Raw genomic sequence first — 19,862 nt, 5'->3', positions numbered from 1 at the left:
ATGCTATCTGTATATTTTAAGAGTCAATCCAAAATATTAAGAGGAAACAGTATGTGATGAGTGCCACAAATGCACAATCCATAGGGTCACTGAAGATATTCTAGTCTAACTGAATTATGCTTGCTCTTTAGATGCAATTTTCAATCTAGAATATTTATTGAGTGCCACTTTGTTAGGTGCCACAAATTAAAAGCCATTAAAAACTATTATTAAAATAAAAAGAATAGATCATTCATTAAGTGTGAAAACATAAGAATCCTAAATATGTGTATGTGTGAGTTGTTGTGATGTGTCTGTGTGTGCGAGTGAATGTATTAATCAGGATCCTCCAGATAGGATAGGATATTTTCTATTTATGTATTTATTTATATTGAGTATAGTTGATATACAATGTTTCAGGTGTACAGCAAGGTGACTTGATATATATATTCTTTTTCAGATTCTTTTCCAATATATGTTATTAGAAGATATTGAATATAGTTCCCTGTGCTATACAGTAGGTCCTTGTTGTTTAAAGCTATTTTATGTATAGTAGTGCGTATCTAGGACAGGATATTTTCTGTGTATAAAAAGTCAGTGATAGGGGCTTCCCTGGTGGCGCAGTGGTTGGGAGTCTGCCTGCCGATGCAGGGGACGCGGGTTCTTGCCCTGTCCGGGATGATCCCACATGCCGCAGAGCGGCTGGGCATCTGAGCCAGGGCCGCTGAGCCTGCGCGTCCAGAGACTGTGCTCCGCAACGGGAGAGTCCACAACAGTGAGAGGCCCGCGTACTGCAAAAAAAATAAAAAATAACAAAATAACAAACAACAAAATCTACTAAATGCCTTTGTCATGATGTTACAACTGTGACTTTGGGCAAATTACATATCTTTTCTCCATTTTATCATATGTATACTTCATAAAGTTTTACTAAGGATTAAACAAAAATTAAGTTAAAGGTTTTAGGTAAAGTGTTTAGAAAAAGGCCCAATAGACAGTAAGCTTTCAACAAACATTAGCTATTACTATTTCCACAACTATTAGTCTTGATGTTACTATTGTTGTTATCACTAAAATGTAAATAGACCTCAACAAAATAGTTAAGAGTCAGTCCAGTTTTATATTTTCATTATAGTATTTATTTATTGAAATTTTAAAAACATTTTTTATATTTTTAACATCTCTATTGGAGTATAATTGTTTTACAATGGTGTGTTAGTTTCTGCTTTATAACAAAGTGTATCAGCTATACATATATATATATGTTCCCATATCTCTTTCCTCTTGCGTCTCCCTCCCTCCCACCCTCCTTATTACACCCCTCTAGGTGGTCACAAAGCCCCAAGGTGATCTCCCTGTGCTATGTGGCTGCTTCCTACTAGCTATCAGTTTTACATTTGGTAGTGTATACATGTCCATGCTACTCTCTCACTTTGTCCCAGCTTACCCTTCCCCCTCCCTGTGTCCTCAAGTCCATTTTGCACTAGGTCTGTGTCTTTATTCCCATCCTGCCCCTAGTTTCTTCATGATCTTTGTTTTTTTTTTAGATTCCATTTATATGTGTTAGCATACAGTATTTGTTTTTCTCTTTCTGAATTACTTCACTATGTATGATAGGCTCTAAGTCCATCCACCTTACTACAAACAACTCAATTTCAATTCTTTATATGGCTGAGTAATATTCCAATGTATGTATGTACCACATCTTCTTTATCCATTCATCTGTCGATGGACACTTAGGTTGCTTCCACGTCCTGGCTATTGTAAATAGAGCTGCAATGAACACTGTGGTACATGACTCTTTCTGAATTATGTTATTTTCAGGGTATATGCCCAGTAGTGGGATTGCTGGGTCATATCGTAGTGCTATAGTTAGTTTTTTTAGGAACCTCCATACTGTTCTCCATAGTGGCTCTATCAGTTTACATTCCTGCCCACAGTGCAAGAGGGTTCCCTTTCTCCACACCCTCTCCAGCATTTATTGTTTCTAGATTTTTGGATGATGGCCATTCTGACTGGTGTGAGGTGATACCTCATTACAGTTTTGATTTGCATTTCTCTAATGATTAATGATGTTGAGCATTCGTTCATGTGTTTGCTGGCAATCTGTATATCTTCTTTGGAGAAAGGTCTATTTAGTTCTTGTGCCCATTTTTGGATTGGGTTGTTTGTTTTTATGATATTGAACTACATGAGCTGCTTGTAAATTTTGAAGATTAATCCTTTGTCAGTTGCTTCATTTGCAAATATTTTCTCTCATTCTGGGAGTTGTCTTTTTGTCTTGTTTAGAGTTTCCTTTGCTGTGCAAAAGCTTTTAAGCTTCATTAGGTCCCACTTGTTTATTTTTGTTTTTATTTCCCTTTCTCTAGGAGGTAGGTCAAAAAGGATCTTGCTGTGATTTATGTCATAGAGTGTTCTGCCTATGTTTTCCTCTAAGAGTTTTATAGTGTCTGGCCTTACATTTAGGTCTTTAATTCATTTTGAGTTTATTTTTGTGTATGGTGTTAGGGAGTGTTCTAATTTCATTCTTTTGCAAGTAGCTGTCCAATTTTCCCAGCACCACATATTGAAGAGCCTATCTTTTCTCCATTGTATATTCTTGCCTCCTTTAACAAAATTAAGGTGACCAGGCTTCCCTCGTGACCCAGTGGTTAAGAGTCCACCTGCTGATGCAGGGGACACGGGTTCTAGCCCCGGTCCGGGAAGATCCCACATGCCACAGAGCGGCTGGACCCGTGAGCCATGGCTGCTGAGCCTGTGTGTCCAGAGCCTGTGTTCTGCAACAGGAGAGGCCACAACAGTGAGAGGCCCGCATACAGCAAAGAAAATAAAATAATAAAAAAAATAAGGTGACCATATGTCTGTGGGTTTATATCTGAGCTTTCTTTCCTGTTCCACTGAGCTATATTTCTGTTTTTGTGCCAGTATCATACTGACTTGATTACTGTAGCTTTGTAGTATAGCCTGAAGTCAGGGAGCCTGATTACTCCAGCTCCATTTTTTTTCTCAAGATTGCTTTGGCTCTTCGGGGTCTTTTGTATTTCCATACAAATTGTGAAATTTTTTGTTGTAGTTCTGTTAAAATGCCAGTGGTAGTTTGACAGGGATTGCATTGAATCTGTAGATTGCTTTGGGTAGTATAGTCATTTTCACAATGTTGATTCTTCCAATCCAAGAACATGGTATATCTCTACATCTGTTTGTATCATCTTTAACTTCTTTCATCAGTGTCTTATCGTTTTCTGCATACAAGTCTTTTGTATCCATAGGTAGTTTTATTCCTACGTATTTTATTCTTTTTGTTGCAATGGTAAGTGCGAGTGTTTCCTTAATTTCTCTTTCAGATTTTTCATCATTAGTGTGTAGGAATGCAAGAGATTTCTGTGCATTAGTTAGTAGTATCCTGCTACTTTACCAGATTCATTGATTAGCTCTAGTAGTTTTCTGGTAGCATCTTTAGGATTCTCTAGGTATAGTATCATGTCATCTGCAAACAGTGACAGCTTTACTTCTGTTCCAATTTGGATTCCTTTTATTTCTTTTTCTTCTCTGGTTGCTGTGGCTAAAAGTTCCAAAACTATGTGGAGAGAGTGGGCAACCTTGTCTTGTTCCTGATCTTAGTGAAAATGGTTTCAATTTTTCACCATTGAGAATGATGTTGGCTGTAGTTTTGTCATAAATGGCCTTAATTATGCTGAGGTAAGTTCCCTCTATGCCTACTTTCTGGAGGGTTTTTAACATAAATAGGCGTTGAATTTTGTCAGAAGCTTTTTCTGCATCTATTGAGATGATCTTATGGTTTTTGTTCTTCAATTTGTTATTATGGTGTATCACATTGATTGATTTGCATATATTGAAGAATCCTTGCCTTCCTTAGATAAACCCCACTTGATCATGGTGTATGATCCTTTTAATGTCCTGTTGTATTCTGTTTACTAGTATTTTGTTGAGGATTTTTGCATCTATGTTCATCAGTGATATTGGCCTGTAGGTTTCTTTCTTTGTGACATCTTTGTATGGTTTTGGTATCAGGGTGATGGTGGCCTTGTAGAATGAGTTTGGGAGTGTTCCTCCCTCTGCTATATTTTGGAAGAGTTTGAGAAGGATGGGTTTTAACTCTTCTCTAAATGTTTGAAAGAATTCACCTGTGAAGCCATCTGGCCTTGGACTTTTGTTTGTTGGAAGATTTTTAATCACAGTTTCAATTTCAGTGCTTGTGATTGGGAATCACAGCCAATGTTTGGGTGGGGGCTTTGGAGCTGTGATGTTTAAGGTGTAGATATACCCATCTGCCTTCCTTGAATCAGGGAGGAAAATAAGAAGGGGAATGATGGTACCAACTGTCCATGGGATATTTATTGGGTTAAAACTTCCTTCCCTAAGCTACTGATCCAATAAAAAAGAAAGGTAACAAACTACAAAATAGGGCAAAAAGCATTAGAAAGCATCTATACTATTTGAGAAGCTGGAGCATTTCATTCTTTGAAAGGTGATACCAGCTGGCATCAATTATGGATAAAATAGTTGCCTTAAAAATTTACAATGAAGCTTTAAGAAATCACCAGGATTATGACATTGAATTCAAATGGATTCAGTTTTCGGACAACAGTCTGAACTGTAAGACACTATTATTCTTAGACTAATTTCATCACTAAGAACACAAACAGGCAGTAGATAATGCAGCTTTTGTTATAATTTAAGAGTCAGGTAGATGATGAAGAAGGGCACTGGCACCTTTCAAATACACTAGCAGACCTCTTTTAGTTTCACAAGTTCTAGAAAACATTTACTTACATTTGATAGCAGTAAAACTACCAACAGTAAAATCAGGAGGGGTTATGAGCACTGAAGTTGTTTTGTTTTGTTTTGTTTTGCTTTTGGTTTTCTGCCAGTCTTGCAAGGTTTCACAGCTGGGGTTACCCTGCATTAATCAACCGCAAAGAAAGCTGAAAATATGAATATTGACAGAAGTGTCCTTTAACACAAAGTTTTCATTTTACAAATGTACTCTACTTGCCAGTGTGATTGTGAAAAAAGATATTAAGATATTAATTTTGTGTATGTAAGTCATTAACATGTGTTTCTAAATTAAAGTAATGTTTTGAAGTTGGAAACAATTTGGGTTCGCTTGTGTTTCTGATCCAGGTTTCAATCTGATGAGTTCTGAAATTAAGTTTGAACATTTCCTTAAATACATAATTTAATTGATTCAAAGATTACTCTTCTAGAGCTTACAATACAAAAAGGCATTAGAAAATGATCACCTTGCTGATGCACAGCAGGGGACTTAAAGCTTGGAGAGAAGCAGATTGATTGTAACAGTGTTGTACACAATACCAATAGAAAATCAGTGGTGGTCTTTGCTGTTGTGTTTATACATTTTAGATACATTTATATTTACGGAATGTAAGAAAGTTTTGCTTAGAAATTCTTGAAAGATCATGGCTTCTACATTTCAATGTGCTTTTTAACTTTTTTTAATTAACAGCTAAAATAAAAATATATGCTTTAACAGTCCTCTCTCTTTATGGCATCTAGTAAGTAAGCATGTGTTAATTTGTGTAACCTATTATCCTTAGCATCTTTTGTTTTTGGTTCCCACTTTCAGAAGAATTGGCATTAATTATAACAGTAGAAGGAATTTTAAAATGTCAGTTCAAAATTTTACAGCTTGAAACAGCTCATCCTTCAATAACTAAGTCAATAAAACTAACAATTTAATTTAAACAACAATGCTGTTTTTTAGGCCTTGTGGAGTCATCACAATTAGTAAATCATAATTAGTATTTTATTGATATCCATGCACCAGGTTGCTGAGCATCATCAGGAAACTATGATGACTGGTGGTAATTTGATAAACATTCAGAACCATGGCATTAATTATATGCCTTCTAATTACATCTGAAGTTAATGAATATATGTGAATATTGTGGAGATGAATTTCAAGGACAGCTCATTCTTAATTATAAGACAGTTTTTTTCCCTAATATTCTAATTATAACTTTCCTAGTTACCAGCTTTTAGATGAAACTAGGCCTATCTAAAATATTAAATTTGAATACTGTTCACACATAACAATCTGTTTTCTAAAATGGTAGCGATTGATTCAAAAGAGCAGTCAATGTAATTTCTGCACAATATGATGAAGAAAAAAGCTATAAAGTATCTTTTAGATGGAGATAAGAAGAGAAAAATATCCATAAATATGATGACTAGAAAAACCTTAAATTTAAATGATTTCACTAATTTTGCCTCTATGTTTGATATAGAACCTTTATAGAAGTTATGCCAAATGTAGCTTTATATATTTATTTAACATATAAATTAAAAGAATTACAATAGGAAAAATATATATTTTCATAGGTTTAAAAATTCCTTATCAGTCCAGATTGTAAATATCTTTTTCTTTATTGATGGGGCTGGAGAAGGAGGAAAGGATCATCCTTAGTCGGCGCCATTTAAACTTAATTAGCAGAGTGTATATTTGAATAGCCATTTTAATAACATATTAGCTAGAAAGTAAATATATATGTATTTTCAATTTGAATGACAATGGAAATCTGTGGTAATGTCTACAGAATTCAGATGTTGTATCTCTTCAGAGTACTATCTATAGGGCTCCAAAATCATGAAGGTTAGTTAAGGCTTTCAGCTCACTGGTCACCATCCAATCGGCAGCTGATACCCTTGCCTTTGAAGGCTTCCTGCTGTTTCCTTCTTCTGCCCAGATCCCTGAGATTGAAGGGCTACTGATCAGGCAAATTAATATCATAGTCTTAATAGTCTTGATAATATGGGAAATATTGTGCCCACAATGTAGGGAGAAAAAGCTAAAATGAGAAAGAGAAAGAGAGCAAGAGAGAGAAAGAAGGAAAAACAACATAACACTAAAAACAAAACTCCCAGGGAACTTATTTTTCCAGAAGTAGGAAAAAAAATGTTTTTTCTAGTGTACAAATAGAACCAGAGTCTTCAGTGACTAACTAAACTTTATTAATTCTCCAAGTTTATTTTAATTGATGGTGAGATTATGGACCTGGAAATTGGGGGAAATGATTCTTAACCAGATACTACAAACACCTACTATAAACAGGCCATTGAATTTCTCCAAAATTAGGGGTCTGGTGTAGAGAAGCTATGAAGTTCCTTACTAACTACAAAATTCAATGCCTATGAAAATGTAACTAGCACCAAATACTGTGATTTATGTTTAGAATAACCTGTTATTCTTGCACTTATGAATCTTAATTAAGGAATATACTCCAAATGGTCAGTGTTAAAAAAGAAAACAAACAACAAAGGAAACTTTACTATATTATTGAGTCATGGATTTCGTTGAGCACTCTGAGCAGTTGTATTTTTAAAATTAATAAATTAATTAACTATTTTTAATATTTAAATTTGTTTATATTTAAATAAGTTCTTAGATTTTTTTTTTTTTTTTTTACCAGTACGCGGGCCCCTCACTGTTGTGGCCTCTCCCGTTGTGGAGCACAGGCTCCGGACGCACAGGCTCAGCGGTCATGGCTCACTGGCCCTCCGCTCTGTGGCATGTGGGATCTTCCCGGACCGGGGCACGAACCCATGTTCCCTGCATCAGCAGGCAGATTCTCAACCACTGCGCCATCAGGGAAGCCCAGATTTGTTATTTTTAAAGTAAACCTTGCTTACATACTGTATTACTGTCCTAGGGCTGCCCATAACAAACTACCACAAACGGGGTGACCTAAAACAAAAGGAATTCATTCATTCTCTCACAATTCATGAGACCAGAGATCTGAAAGCAAGGTATTGGCAAGGTTGGTTCATATCAGCATTTACTCCACAAGGTTGTTATAAGAATCAAATAGAAATATAGTAATAAAGTGTTTAGAGCTATGCCCGGAAATACTACACAAGTGTTTGTTAAAATAAAAAGAAAATGAATGAATTTGTTATTCATTAAACAGCTATACACTAAGAGCCTAGTACACGTCAGGTGGTGTTCTAGTGTGCTGGGCATACAGCAGTTGATAAAAGACTATAGACTGTAAAACCACCTTCATATTTGTTGATAATATGGACAATATAACTAGATGTACCATGAAGAAATTATCTCAACAGACCTTTAATTGCATCACATTTGGCAATTTGTATCTTCATACAGTTTGATTTCAAACAGATTTATATAAATGGAAAAGAACCTTTTTTAAAGGTTCTTTAAATACTTTAAGATTACTATTTAGTTTCTTTAAATACTTTTTAAAATAAAAAGTATTTTTATTTCAGTATTTCTACCATTTTGTGATTAATGTGTACAGTATATGCATATACTTATGTGTATATGTATAAAACCTTTAATTACAACAGTCGCACGAAAGTTTGCCTAATCTAAAAGCATTCAGATCAGGTGCATTGGAAGCCTGCAAGGTAAGACAAGGTAATCACAAAGGAGAAGACCCAGATATCAGATCTAAATTTTAAGCTAAAATTCCAGGCAAAATTTTAGTCTTCATGGTTCCTCCCTTTATTGTCATATCATGCTCTTAGCTAGCTCACTCCAATCACTACCAGCCACTGAGTACTTAACAATTTAGAGTCTGATGTTCACTCTGAGTGAACTTACTATGAGACATTAAGAATATTAGAATATTAAGATTTTCTTATATTTATTGAATAAATGGCTTCATCTTCTTGTGGAAAACTTCTTCAGTTTGGTTGTGGTGATGATAATGATGATTTTGGTAATGGTAATACAGATGGAAAAGGGAATTTTTAAATTGTTATTTTTATTATTGCTATGATAGTATTATTGTTATTATTATTATTATTACCACAGCACATGGCAGCCACAAATTCTATCTAAGCATCAACTAAACCCCAATTATGTCACATTTAAGTCAGCTTCAATACCCCAAAATATGTAAATTATTATTATTTTAACCTTTTTATATTTTGTATTATCATCAAAAATACCCATCCATTCATCCTAGAGCATAAGTGGTTTCTTCATTTCCACATATAATTTTACTATAATTACTGTTTCTTTAAGGTTCTCTGTTTTAACAGGGTTTTGAAATGGCGCTCTGGTTTTTCAAATGGAAATTCCTTAATATAGCAAATGTTTCTATGTCATGTGAATAATAGGCAGTCCACTCATTCCTTCATAAAGAATTCTTGCATTTGTTGCAGAGAAGCCCCAGTACCTTCCATAGCCACTGGGGACTTTCTATCACGCTGGAAAATCCAACCAATGAATCCATAAGAAGGAGCTTTGAAAAGACTTGTGTAAAGAGGACTGTGCATCTATCATGCCATCATGAGGAGACTGACTGTATGCTGTAATTCTAGGTTATATATTCAATCCTGTATCAAAGATATAATGAGTTTGTAGGCAGCAGGTTCATGTGACAACAAAGTCACAGAAACCATTCTGTTAGTGATTTAGGCTTGTGCAAAAGATTTTAATGCTACAGACAGACTGAAAAAGGTTTAAATGAAAACATTTACCATAACATCCATAAAAGGTTACATTATTGAGGTGTTTTGCTAATAACGTATTTGGAAGTAGCTGTTTAAAAGCAATACCTATATTTGTGTAATCCAAAATTATGAATACAATGCAACATCTAGAAAATCCTATTACCCTAATTGTTATTTGTGAGGTACATTAAGTGTTTAAGAGCAGTATTCTATTATGTTTTTTCTATTTTATTAAACTAAAAACAAAATTTTAAGCTTTTCTTTCAATTTTAAATTCTTGGGATACAGTTTTGTTTCTTCTATGGCTGTTATATTCTCTGTAGGAAAACCTATAATAAAAGTAATAATTTAGCACTAAAACAATTATATCATTTTGTAGGACTCAGAGTGTTTGTAAAGTATCCAGAACAGAAATTTAAATGACATTTAAAGAAATACCTCAAAATATACCCTAAGATTATAAGTTGGACAAAAGCCTGAGAAAAATATGAATGCCTTATGTGCAAGTGGGCCACAATCTCTCAAGTTGCTAAATTGCAGTCTGACATAATGGGTGCAGGGAGTTTCCTCCCATGAGTTGGCCCCTGGAAGAAGGCTGATTATTCAACCCAATGATGAAAGTGATTGTGTCATCCCTGATACCAGGGAAAGAGGCTTCCCACACAGAGTGGGAGCTTTAAAGTCTTAGTATTTCAGTCCTCAAGTTTCCATGTGTCAGTTCCGAACACAAAATGTAGAAAAAAGACAGCTGCACGAGAATCTCCAGGAATAGCCTGAGTCAGTAGCAATGAACAGGCATTCTGTTGGACATATTGATTCAGTTTGTAATTTTCCTGTTGCTTGTTAAAAAAAAAAAAACAGAATGTACTCAGATCCTTCGTCTCTGTACAGCATAATATGCCATTGATCTTTTCATGAAAAAGTGTTTGTTCAGAATATCTGTCCACTCGAGGTTTTGCATGGAACATTGTTGGTTCCAAAAGCAAAGCTTAATTGAGATTTAGGCATTTTATTGAATGGACCCATAAATGAAGGGAAGGCAATGAATAGGAACTTATTCTTACCAGATTTCCAGGGTTATGGAATGCAAATGTGAATCTGACCAAGGTGAGTTGGGAATTGCTACTTGTAAATCCAGCCCTGTTCCATGAGGGTAATGTACTCCTTTCATTCCACTGCTTCTGCAACTTTCACGTTAATGGTTAGTACTCTTGCTATAAAGAGTCCCTACTTCCTTTGTGTTGCTTAAATATGGCCTTTATCAGAAAGAAAAGTAAATATAGTAAAGTAATAAGAGGAAGTAAAAGAAAAATTCAGAAAATAAATAATACATAGGAACTGTCATTTTAATTCATAAATGAGAAAAAAAACAATTATTTACTGAGTGAATACTATGTGCACTATATGTTTGGGTTTGGTGGGAATGAGGATGGGGAGTACAAAGATGGGGAAAGTATTTCCAGTGTTGCAAAAATTTAAACAACACATTTAAGCAAATATTAAAAATTCAAACTGGAGATTTAAATTGGAAAATAGTATAAGGAATGCAACAAGGATGTGTGAGGTTACAATTATAATCATAGTTAAGAGAATTGTTAGGCCATATAAGCATAAAAGTATTCAGAAGAGGCCTGTGAGGGCTTCCCTGGTGGTGCAGTGGTTGAGAGTCCCCTGCTAATGCAGGGGACACGGGCTCGTGCCTCGGTCCCGGAAGATCCCACATGTCGCCGAGCGGCTGGGCCCGTGATCCATGGCCGCTGAGCGTGCACGTGCTCCGCAACGGGAGAGGCCACGACAGTGAGAGGCCCGCGTACCGCAAAAAAAAAAAAAAAAAAAAAAAGGCCTGTGAGGGAGGACACAGACACTAAATAGAAAATGAAGGGATGGAAGGAAGGCAGGGGTTTTGAGAGAGATAGTATTTCAGGCAGAGGAAATATTGTAAACAAGAATATGGAAGAATAAAATGAATAGAAATGTGTGGGAAGCCTTTGATATACTACCTTGACTAGAAAGAAGCATTTAAGAAGTATTTGGGAAAATCAGTAGTTGCACAGTAATATAACTGTGATATGTGAGATCTCTGTGATTGAGAGAGAGGATAAAATTTCAAGGCAATACTCTTTGCAGATATGCTGGGCCTTTGCCCAAAATAATGTCCTGTGATTACCTGAACTATCTCTCTCTTTTTTTTTTTTATAAGAAAAAATTTCATGAGTCTTCCTTATTTTGGCAAAAAACTCATTTTAGAGTTTAGTAAAAATTATTATTTCTGATGAACTGAAAACTGTACCTTTATTTGTGCTTCTTCAGTTCTTAATTTTGAACCTCAGAAAAAAAAAAAAAAAAAAAAAAAGGATACTTTTGCCAGGATCAGTGTGTTCAAACACGCTGAACATTATCCAATCAAAGCCTCTTGGATTTCTACCACCCAGGGAGAGATACAGGAGAGAGAACATGGTTGCTGTCTTTTTCTGTAAACTTTCAAAAATTATTTCTCGAGTAAGGCATAATTTTAGCATTTTAACATTAAATTAACTGCTGTTCTTACATTTGATGTTAATTTTCAATAAATTTATATATTTAAATAGTTAGATTTAGAATTCTTATTAAAGGAAAGGCCTAGAAATGGTGTAAGTTTGAACAGAAGTATTATAAATTTCTCATAGCTGTCCAGGGAGTATTTTTTTAAAGATTAGGCAAATCCATGCAATTTCAGTTTTTCCTATAATTCATGTTAGCTATTAGCTGTACATCCAGTGTCTAAAATATCTAGACATTTTAAGAAATGATCTTATTGTAAAAGGAATATGAATTGTTAAAGCTGTATTTAACTGAAATAAAATATTTTTCTATGTTCAATGTGTCATTTAAAAATCTGAAAAGTATGAGACTTTGTGAGTTTTCACTGAACTAATATTCGTGCATTATGGTGTTTAAAGCTATTTCTGATGGGGTACATTGACTATACATCTCAGTCGCCAAAATTTCTAACTCTCTGGATTGGAAGGAAAAATATAACCAAACAAACCTTAAATATCCTTATAAAAGGATAAATTATATATTAAGAGATATTAAATACAAAATTAAGTGAAAAAAATCCAAGTTAGAGATTGTAGGTTTTGGTGGGTTTTGCCTTTTTTTTTTTTTTTTTGGCGGTACGCGGGCCTCTCACTGCTGCGGCCCCTCCCGTTGCGGAGCACAGGCTCCGGACGCGCAGGCTCAGCGGCCATGGCTCACGGGCCCAGCCGCTCCGTGGCATGTGGGATCTTCCCAGACCGGGCCACGAACCCCTGTCCCCTGCATCAGCAAGCGGACTCTCAACCACTGCGCCATCAGGGAAGCCCCGTTTTGGTTTTTTTTTTTGGTGTGTAAACTGAATCCACATAAAATGTGCAGATATGTGCTACAGATTTGGTCAGTCTAATTTTTAATAGCCAGTCTCCATGGCTCTTTAGGCAGCAAGAAATGTAAATAATCGAAAACTGCTGCTGCTGAAGCAGTGTTAGACATTGTAAATGGACCAAACTTTAGATGTAATTCATCTCATAATTAGGACAGTAACTAATTCAACATTTGTAAGTTCCCCACATGATATTTCCTCCATCTACCCCACCATGTAGACTGCTGAGATTGAGGAAGAACTCAATGTGGCGGAGATGTTGGTACATCTGGGATGGTGTTATGTACGAAGTTGTCCTTGTGTATGTAAGAGAATCAGGACATTCAGAGTACCAGGAAACAGCCAGGCTTCAGGAGAGACCCTTCCTCCTGGGACCTGTCTGTCTTTCCCAGGTGGTCGAACTATGTTGTAAGCATATCTGGGTGATCATTATGTCCAGCATGGATAGTATCTCTGAGCTGTGAGTCTCTCCAGAGAGGTCCTTCTACCCAGACTTTGAGTGAGAATAGAGTACTCAAAAAATAGATGTTGTTCAGAGGGTGAGAAATCTTTATATTTTCCCTGCACTTTCTACTAGGACTGGAAACAAACTCCTTGTTTTGCCTTGAATTTGACCATGAGTTGAAAGTGTAAAAAGAGTAACTGATAGGAAATTTAAGAGAGCCTCTCAAGTCCCATAGAGGGGGAATCTGCTCTTATCCCAGAACTGCCAAAGACAAATATTTACCTTCTCCTCAGTAAGGATACTCCACAGTCAGGGAGTGGGGATGGTGGTGAGAAACAGCCTTCATGGATGAAGACAAGGTTCAGTTTAGGCTCTAGATGGCATGGGTTCTATCTCTCTAAACCCTTCTCCCAGCCTTTCACTCACAATCCCTCTTTATGTCTTATTGTCTCCAAAGTCCCTGTCTTCTCTCCCAGGACCTTTGCATAGTAAGGGCTGATGTGATGAAAATAGCTAATTGATTTAGCTAATTGATTGTATGGCTTGAGTTTCTTGTCATACCTTAGTGTCTATGTGAATTGGGGTAATTTAGTTACCCAAACTAGCTGTATTTCCTCATGAGTAAAAAAGAGTTAATAAGCGAATGAGTCTATATCATAGTTTCTATAAAAAATTAAATAAGACAAATCTATGTAACAAAGTGCCTGTCACACCATTAGAGCTATCGATAAAATTAGCTCTTGTGTTCTTAACCAAAATATGCTTAGGCGTGTTTCCCAAACTTTAACAGACGTGGCTTTCAAGTGATCCTTGGATGTTTGGCTGTTGATTTAATGGTGTTATGTGAACGTCCCCTCTGGACTTTGGGAATCAGTGAAACCAAAGTCATACAGAACCTGGGGAAACGGAGCTACAGTTTTCTCAGGGAGATTTATTGAGCAGTGTCAACCACTGGTCTAGGGTGTCAGGAAAATATCAGTGTGCCAAAGTGTTAATGGTTTAGCTTTCATGGAGATTACTATCCAGGAGGAGAGACAGACAATGGACAAATAGGCAAACACATAAATGTAAAATTTTGACTTGCCCTAGTGCAATAAATGAAAAGTCCATAGCACCATGAGGGCATGTAACCTGGGAATCTGACCAGGACTAGGGCATCAAGAGACTTCCATGAGGAAATGTCCTTTGGACAGTATAGCATAACCACTGCAATTGTGGAATCAGGGGCCAGGCTGCCTGGGTGCAAATCATGACTTTGCTACATATGGGCAAAGTGACCTGGGTAGTTGCTTAATCTCATTGATCCTCAGGTCTCTCATTCATCAATGCAGAGAATGATAGTGTTGGCCAATGTGTTATAGTAAGAATCAAAGGAGTCAGTATTTGTAAATTGCTTAGGATTGGCATGCAGTAGACACTATAAGCACTACTATTACTAATAATCTCAGTGCTATAATTATTAGTTGTTGTGATTTGTAGATTATTATGGGTTAAGTAATAAAAAGAAGGACTTGGGTAGGAGAGAGCATAGGAGAGAGGAGACAGTATCCTAGGGAATGGACAGCAGGGGAAGTGTTATAAAAGGAGAGATGAAAAGGGAGAGAACATAGAGGGCATCACAGGCCAGCATTAAGGATTCTTAACATGATTACTCTGCAGAGAAGCTATTGCAGAGGGCAAGAGTTGAGTTCTGACTCTGAAAACAGGGGTTGAAACAGGTGCGGAACTAATTTTCTTGTGTTGGCCTCACATGAAATAGGAGTGGAGAATGGAATATGAAGTGTGATGCTTTCAGTCTAGATCACAAAACCTCTCTCACCCAATCCTTAGTCTCACTACAAATTAAACAGCTTAGATGGAAAGAAATTCAAGGACTCTAAGAAGAGGGAAAAAACACACAAGATGGAAGAATCCTGAGTTCCTCAATTACTACATGGAACAGAGTTGTTCCATCACCCTGTTGATGTGAAATGGTATCTGAGGTCAAAAAAGAGTGAGAGAGGGTGGCATCCTCACCTACCCTGAGTCTCCAAGCAGTTGGATCCCACTCTCCTTGTCCCACTTGCCCCACCCCCATAACACAAGTCTACCTGTTAGAGTGTCTTTGCTTTGGAAACAATTAATGTAATTGAGTTCCCAATTGCTCTTAGAACACCAGACTCTCTGCCTTATAAATAAATTATATTTATTTATTTTTAGCTGTTGCCTGTGGCTTAGCAGTAAGATCAAACTTAAATCAAATACTTTTTTGAAAATTAAGTATGCATTAATGTTAATACAGCAGGTTGAAAATTACCTGTTTACCCCTCACCTTGACTCAACTATTAACATTTTATTATTCTCTCTCCTTGATAAAGAGAGAGGAATATAGATACAGATTTATATATGTAATATATGGGATGTAGTCATCACTATACTTCCTCCCTAAATACTTCAGTATAATTTTCCCAAGTACCAGGATAGTTTCTTTTTAGAACAGAATAGTAGTATCACACTTAAAAAGTAGAATCACACAGAGTCCATGTCTAATTTCCCTCAATTTTCTTCGAAATATTTTTCCTACCCTTTCTGTTTTTCCTACCCTGTCCTTCTAAGAATCCAATCCAGGTTCATGCACTAGATGTGTCTGTTGTCTATTTCATGTCTCCCAGTCCAGAGCAGTTTTCCCACCTGCCTCTATTCTCTGTGACATGGAATTCGTAAATAAGTTTCAGCTGACTCCCTTGATCGAGTCAGGTTATAGGACAGTGTTGACTAGAGCTTCAGGGATAATAGAGACCTGGATTCTGAACTATACCAGTTCTTGGCTGTATGGCATTTGTCCATTCGTTTAATCTCTCTAAGTCACTACTGTCTTCCCTGTTAAATGAGAATAATAGTAATAGTAATAATAATAATGCCTAATTCATAGGGTAGTAATAAAGATTAAACTGCATAACAAATGAAACAAATTACTCCATCACTGAATTAAAGAAACTCAAGATATGATAATAACGATGAAGATGAAGATGTAATGATGATACTATGGCTAGTGTAACTGTTATTTTTAGCATGACTGCTGAGGCCCTGATGTTTTGCTCATCGGATAGGGTGCCAGTTTGCACAGACAGTTGTTTTATTCTTCTTATCTCAGCATATAGCACAGCTTTACTCTCAAAAGTGTCCTAGCTGGAATGATGAATTGTATGATCATGCTCTCTATGGGGCGACAGTTCCCTCAATAATTGGCTAACTATCTCTCTCTGCTAAAAAGGAACTCCTGCTTGATTTGCACATGCCTTGCTCTCTTGCTCAAGAGACTGACAGGTCACATCACCCATATAGCTGACTTGACAATGTCCCTGCACTTCCCCACCCACACATTTTTTTTTTCTTTCTCCCCAGTAAGACAATTCTCTGGAGGGAGAGTCCATCTTCTTTTTTTAATGTTTATTGCTTTATTTATTCATTTTATTATTATTTGCCATTGTTGTAGTTGTTGCATCACAGGTCACTTCATATAATAACTTCAAACACTTTTACTTGTATTATCAGATCCTTATAAATTCTTGTAGACATGTTTCTAACCACCTCTCCAGCTAACTCTATTCCCACTCCTCTGTAAACACTTTACTTTCTACTTACATTCTCCTGCTTTCTTGTTCTCCAGACCTTCACAGTCAAGAGAGGAGAACGTTATGTAGACCAAAAAAAAAACAAAAAACAAACAAACAAAAGCTTAACAGTAGGAACAATAAAAGGCCGTTCACCACCACAGTGACTAAGGAAGCACACTGAACTTGGTCCAACTCAGGCTTAACTAGACCCCATCTCCGTGAGACTACGCAGGGCCTCTGGCAGCTTGATTCAGAACTTCCAGTCAAATCTTGTTTTAAACTACATATCTTTCCTCTCAGAGCTAACCCTCAAGTGCTTTCTAGAGCAAAATTGGCAATTCCTGTTTGTTTAATTACCTTGTTCCAGGAAATTGAGAGCACCCATATGATGCTCTAGTTTCCCATAAGCTTTAAGGATTTGTTTTGTTTTCACTTCTCTGTCTTCTCCTTACGTGCATAGATGGTGGTGCTAAAATTAAGAGTAGGGACCAGGGCCAAATGAGAAGTAACAATAGTAACATAAAATGCTTATTCTTAGCTCCCAGTTGTTATAAGGAAAGACCTTCTTTTCTTCGTGTCAGGAAAAGCCATAATCAATTTGTGGCATTCTTAATAATTATTCTTAGTGATTTGATAACCTACACATCCAAGTTTAGAAGCTGCATTTATTTCCAATCTTCCTCAGGGTACATTGAAGTCAGCGGGCTGGGTAATGCTGTGGGGGGTAGATGTGGCTGGAATGCAGCCATGGTTCCCACAGTCATGGTTCCTTTGCCTCACTCATAAACCTCCCTGTGTTCTATCCCTAGAGACAAAAATTTCCTATCCCTAATCCAAATATACCTACCTAGTACCTATTATTTTAGGAATGAGACAAGAATGACATGGTCATTATAGTTAGGTAAATAATCTTGGGGAACTGGGAATGTCATTCTTTTTCCATTAATACCAAGAATGTTCATTTTTATCAGAAAATGATAAATTAATCCATATTTTAATCAACATATATCTTTATGCACCATCTATGAACATATTCAGTAAAATAATTGGATTTATTGTGTCAGCACAGAAGTATTGAACATTTAGTTTATTGCCTTATTTGAATTGCACCTAAATTTAAGTGGGTAAATCACATATCAGGATTTTAATTTGTTTTTTCCGGAAACTGAGACTCTTGGACTTAGAAACTTCCTTCTGACTTAGCTTTACTAGGAGGTAAACCTAAGCAGCCACATACATTAACTTAATCTTTTTATTTATTTGCAACAGATTGTGTCGATTTTAATCAAGAAAAAATTAGAAAATCTTATTATTTTAGAACATCAACATAAAGTTGGAGACAAAGTTTTTGCCTGCATAGTAAGTTAATTACACATTTAAACTTACCTTAAATATACACAGTCTTATATTTGTTATTGCCTAATAATTATCTGATATAAAAGTGTGATGCAACGTTAATATAAAATTATTGCAGCTATTTAATTTGATATTAGTTTTCAACAGGAAGGATAATTAACGAAGGGCAGAAACTCTCCTAATATCTTATCATATGTTCTGAACTTATCTGTTCATTTTCATTCAAGGTAATATCATTAAATCAAATCTCAAGGAGCTTAACATTGATATTTTCTTCTATTCAACTATGTTCAATATATGTGTAGTTCAACTAAAGGGTTAAAAATAAGGCTAAGGCAAAAGTTAATAGTGATTTTTTAAAGCGCAAATAACAGGTTTGACAAAGTGAAAGATAGAAAAAGGAATCTCTTTACAGGAGAGGTTGTTAAATATCTGAACAAGTTACTAAAGGAATTTATAGAACTGGAGAACTTTAGAAATAGGAAATACATTCCTATCTATAATACAGGTGACAGTTTGGGTGAGATTATGACTAAAGAAAAAAATAATAGACCTGATGAATGCAAATGGAATTTGTTAGCCCTGTAGGTTTGAGATTTATTTTGGAGGCTATGATAAAATCAGATTTAAAAGTCACACCTCATTATAAAATCCACCTAGAGAAAAAATTTGATTTTGAGATATGTTTGAACAAGGAAAATGAAAGGAAATTATTGTCTACTCCACGTTAATACAGTCTCTACCATACACAGAACAACAGTTCTATGTTCTTATAATACTTATGAAATATTGTGAGGAAAGTTCAACTTTATGTAGCTGGGAGATAAAAATAGGAACTGATGAGAGATTCCTCTTATGGATAAAGACAGTCTTTGTTAAGTAAAATATTTTGTTGGTCCACTTTAATTGTTGAAAGTTAACACACAGAATGTTCCCTGATGGACCAGGGACCAGGAAAGTATACAGATTGCCAGAAAGAAATTTGTGGAGTAGACTGAAAATGAGCAAAACTAAGGGAGGGGTGGAGGAGAAAAGTACGATTTACAGACCCAGGACCAGGACACATGGGTGCTCTGCCCCAGCCTTGTCCTCAGCCTTGCCCCTTCCTTGAAATGGTGTAACCTCCCCCCAACCTCCCACCAGTGCTCAAGACCTGCCAGGGTGTGCAGTTGTCTCCACACAGCATCATGAGCCCTGAGAGGTCTCTCTATAGGTATAGAGTCCTTTTCTTCCCTTAATAGCCTTTCTGACACTTTCCCAACTTCCTCAGTGGGGTCAACCAGATGCCCAGAGGAGCTCCAGGGCTGAGCTCTATGAGATCACGTGGAGTCTTGTGCATGGCTAGGTTCCAGGAGGATGGCACAGTTTGTCAATCACTCACTAATCAGAACTGTATTTTTCCACAGGATCACTAGAGATTAGGTTACCCAGAATGGGTGACTCTAACCGTGTAGGTGACTCTCAGAATGCAGGGTTCTGGACCACTGACTTTCAACTCCTGATTTGGCTTGAGCTGAGAGTGAGGGAGTGTGGGCCCATGTTCACCTCAACACTGTCCCTGGTCTACAGCACTGGAGAGTTGCAGGGATAGTAGCAGGCATACCTTGCCCTGTGTGCCACCCTC

This window comes from Grampus griseus (assembly GCF_964374135.1).
Source record: "Grampus griseus genome assembly, chromosome: 5".
Lineage (NCBI taxonomy): Eukaryota > Metazoa > Chordata > Mammalia > Artiodactyla > Delphinidae > Grampus > Grampus griseus.
Note: the sequence above shows the minus strand (reverse complement) of the source record.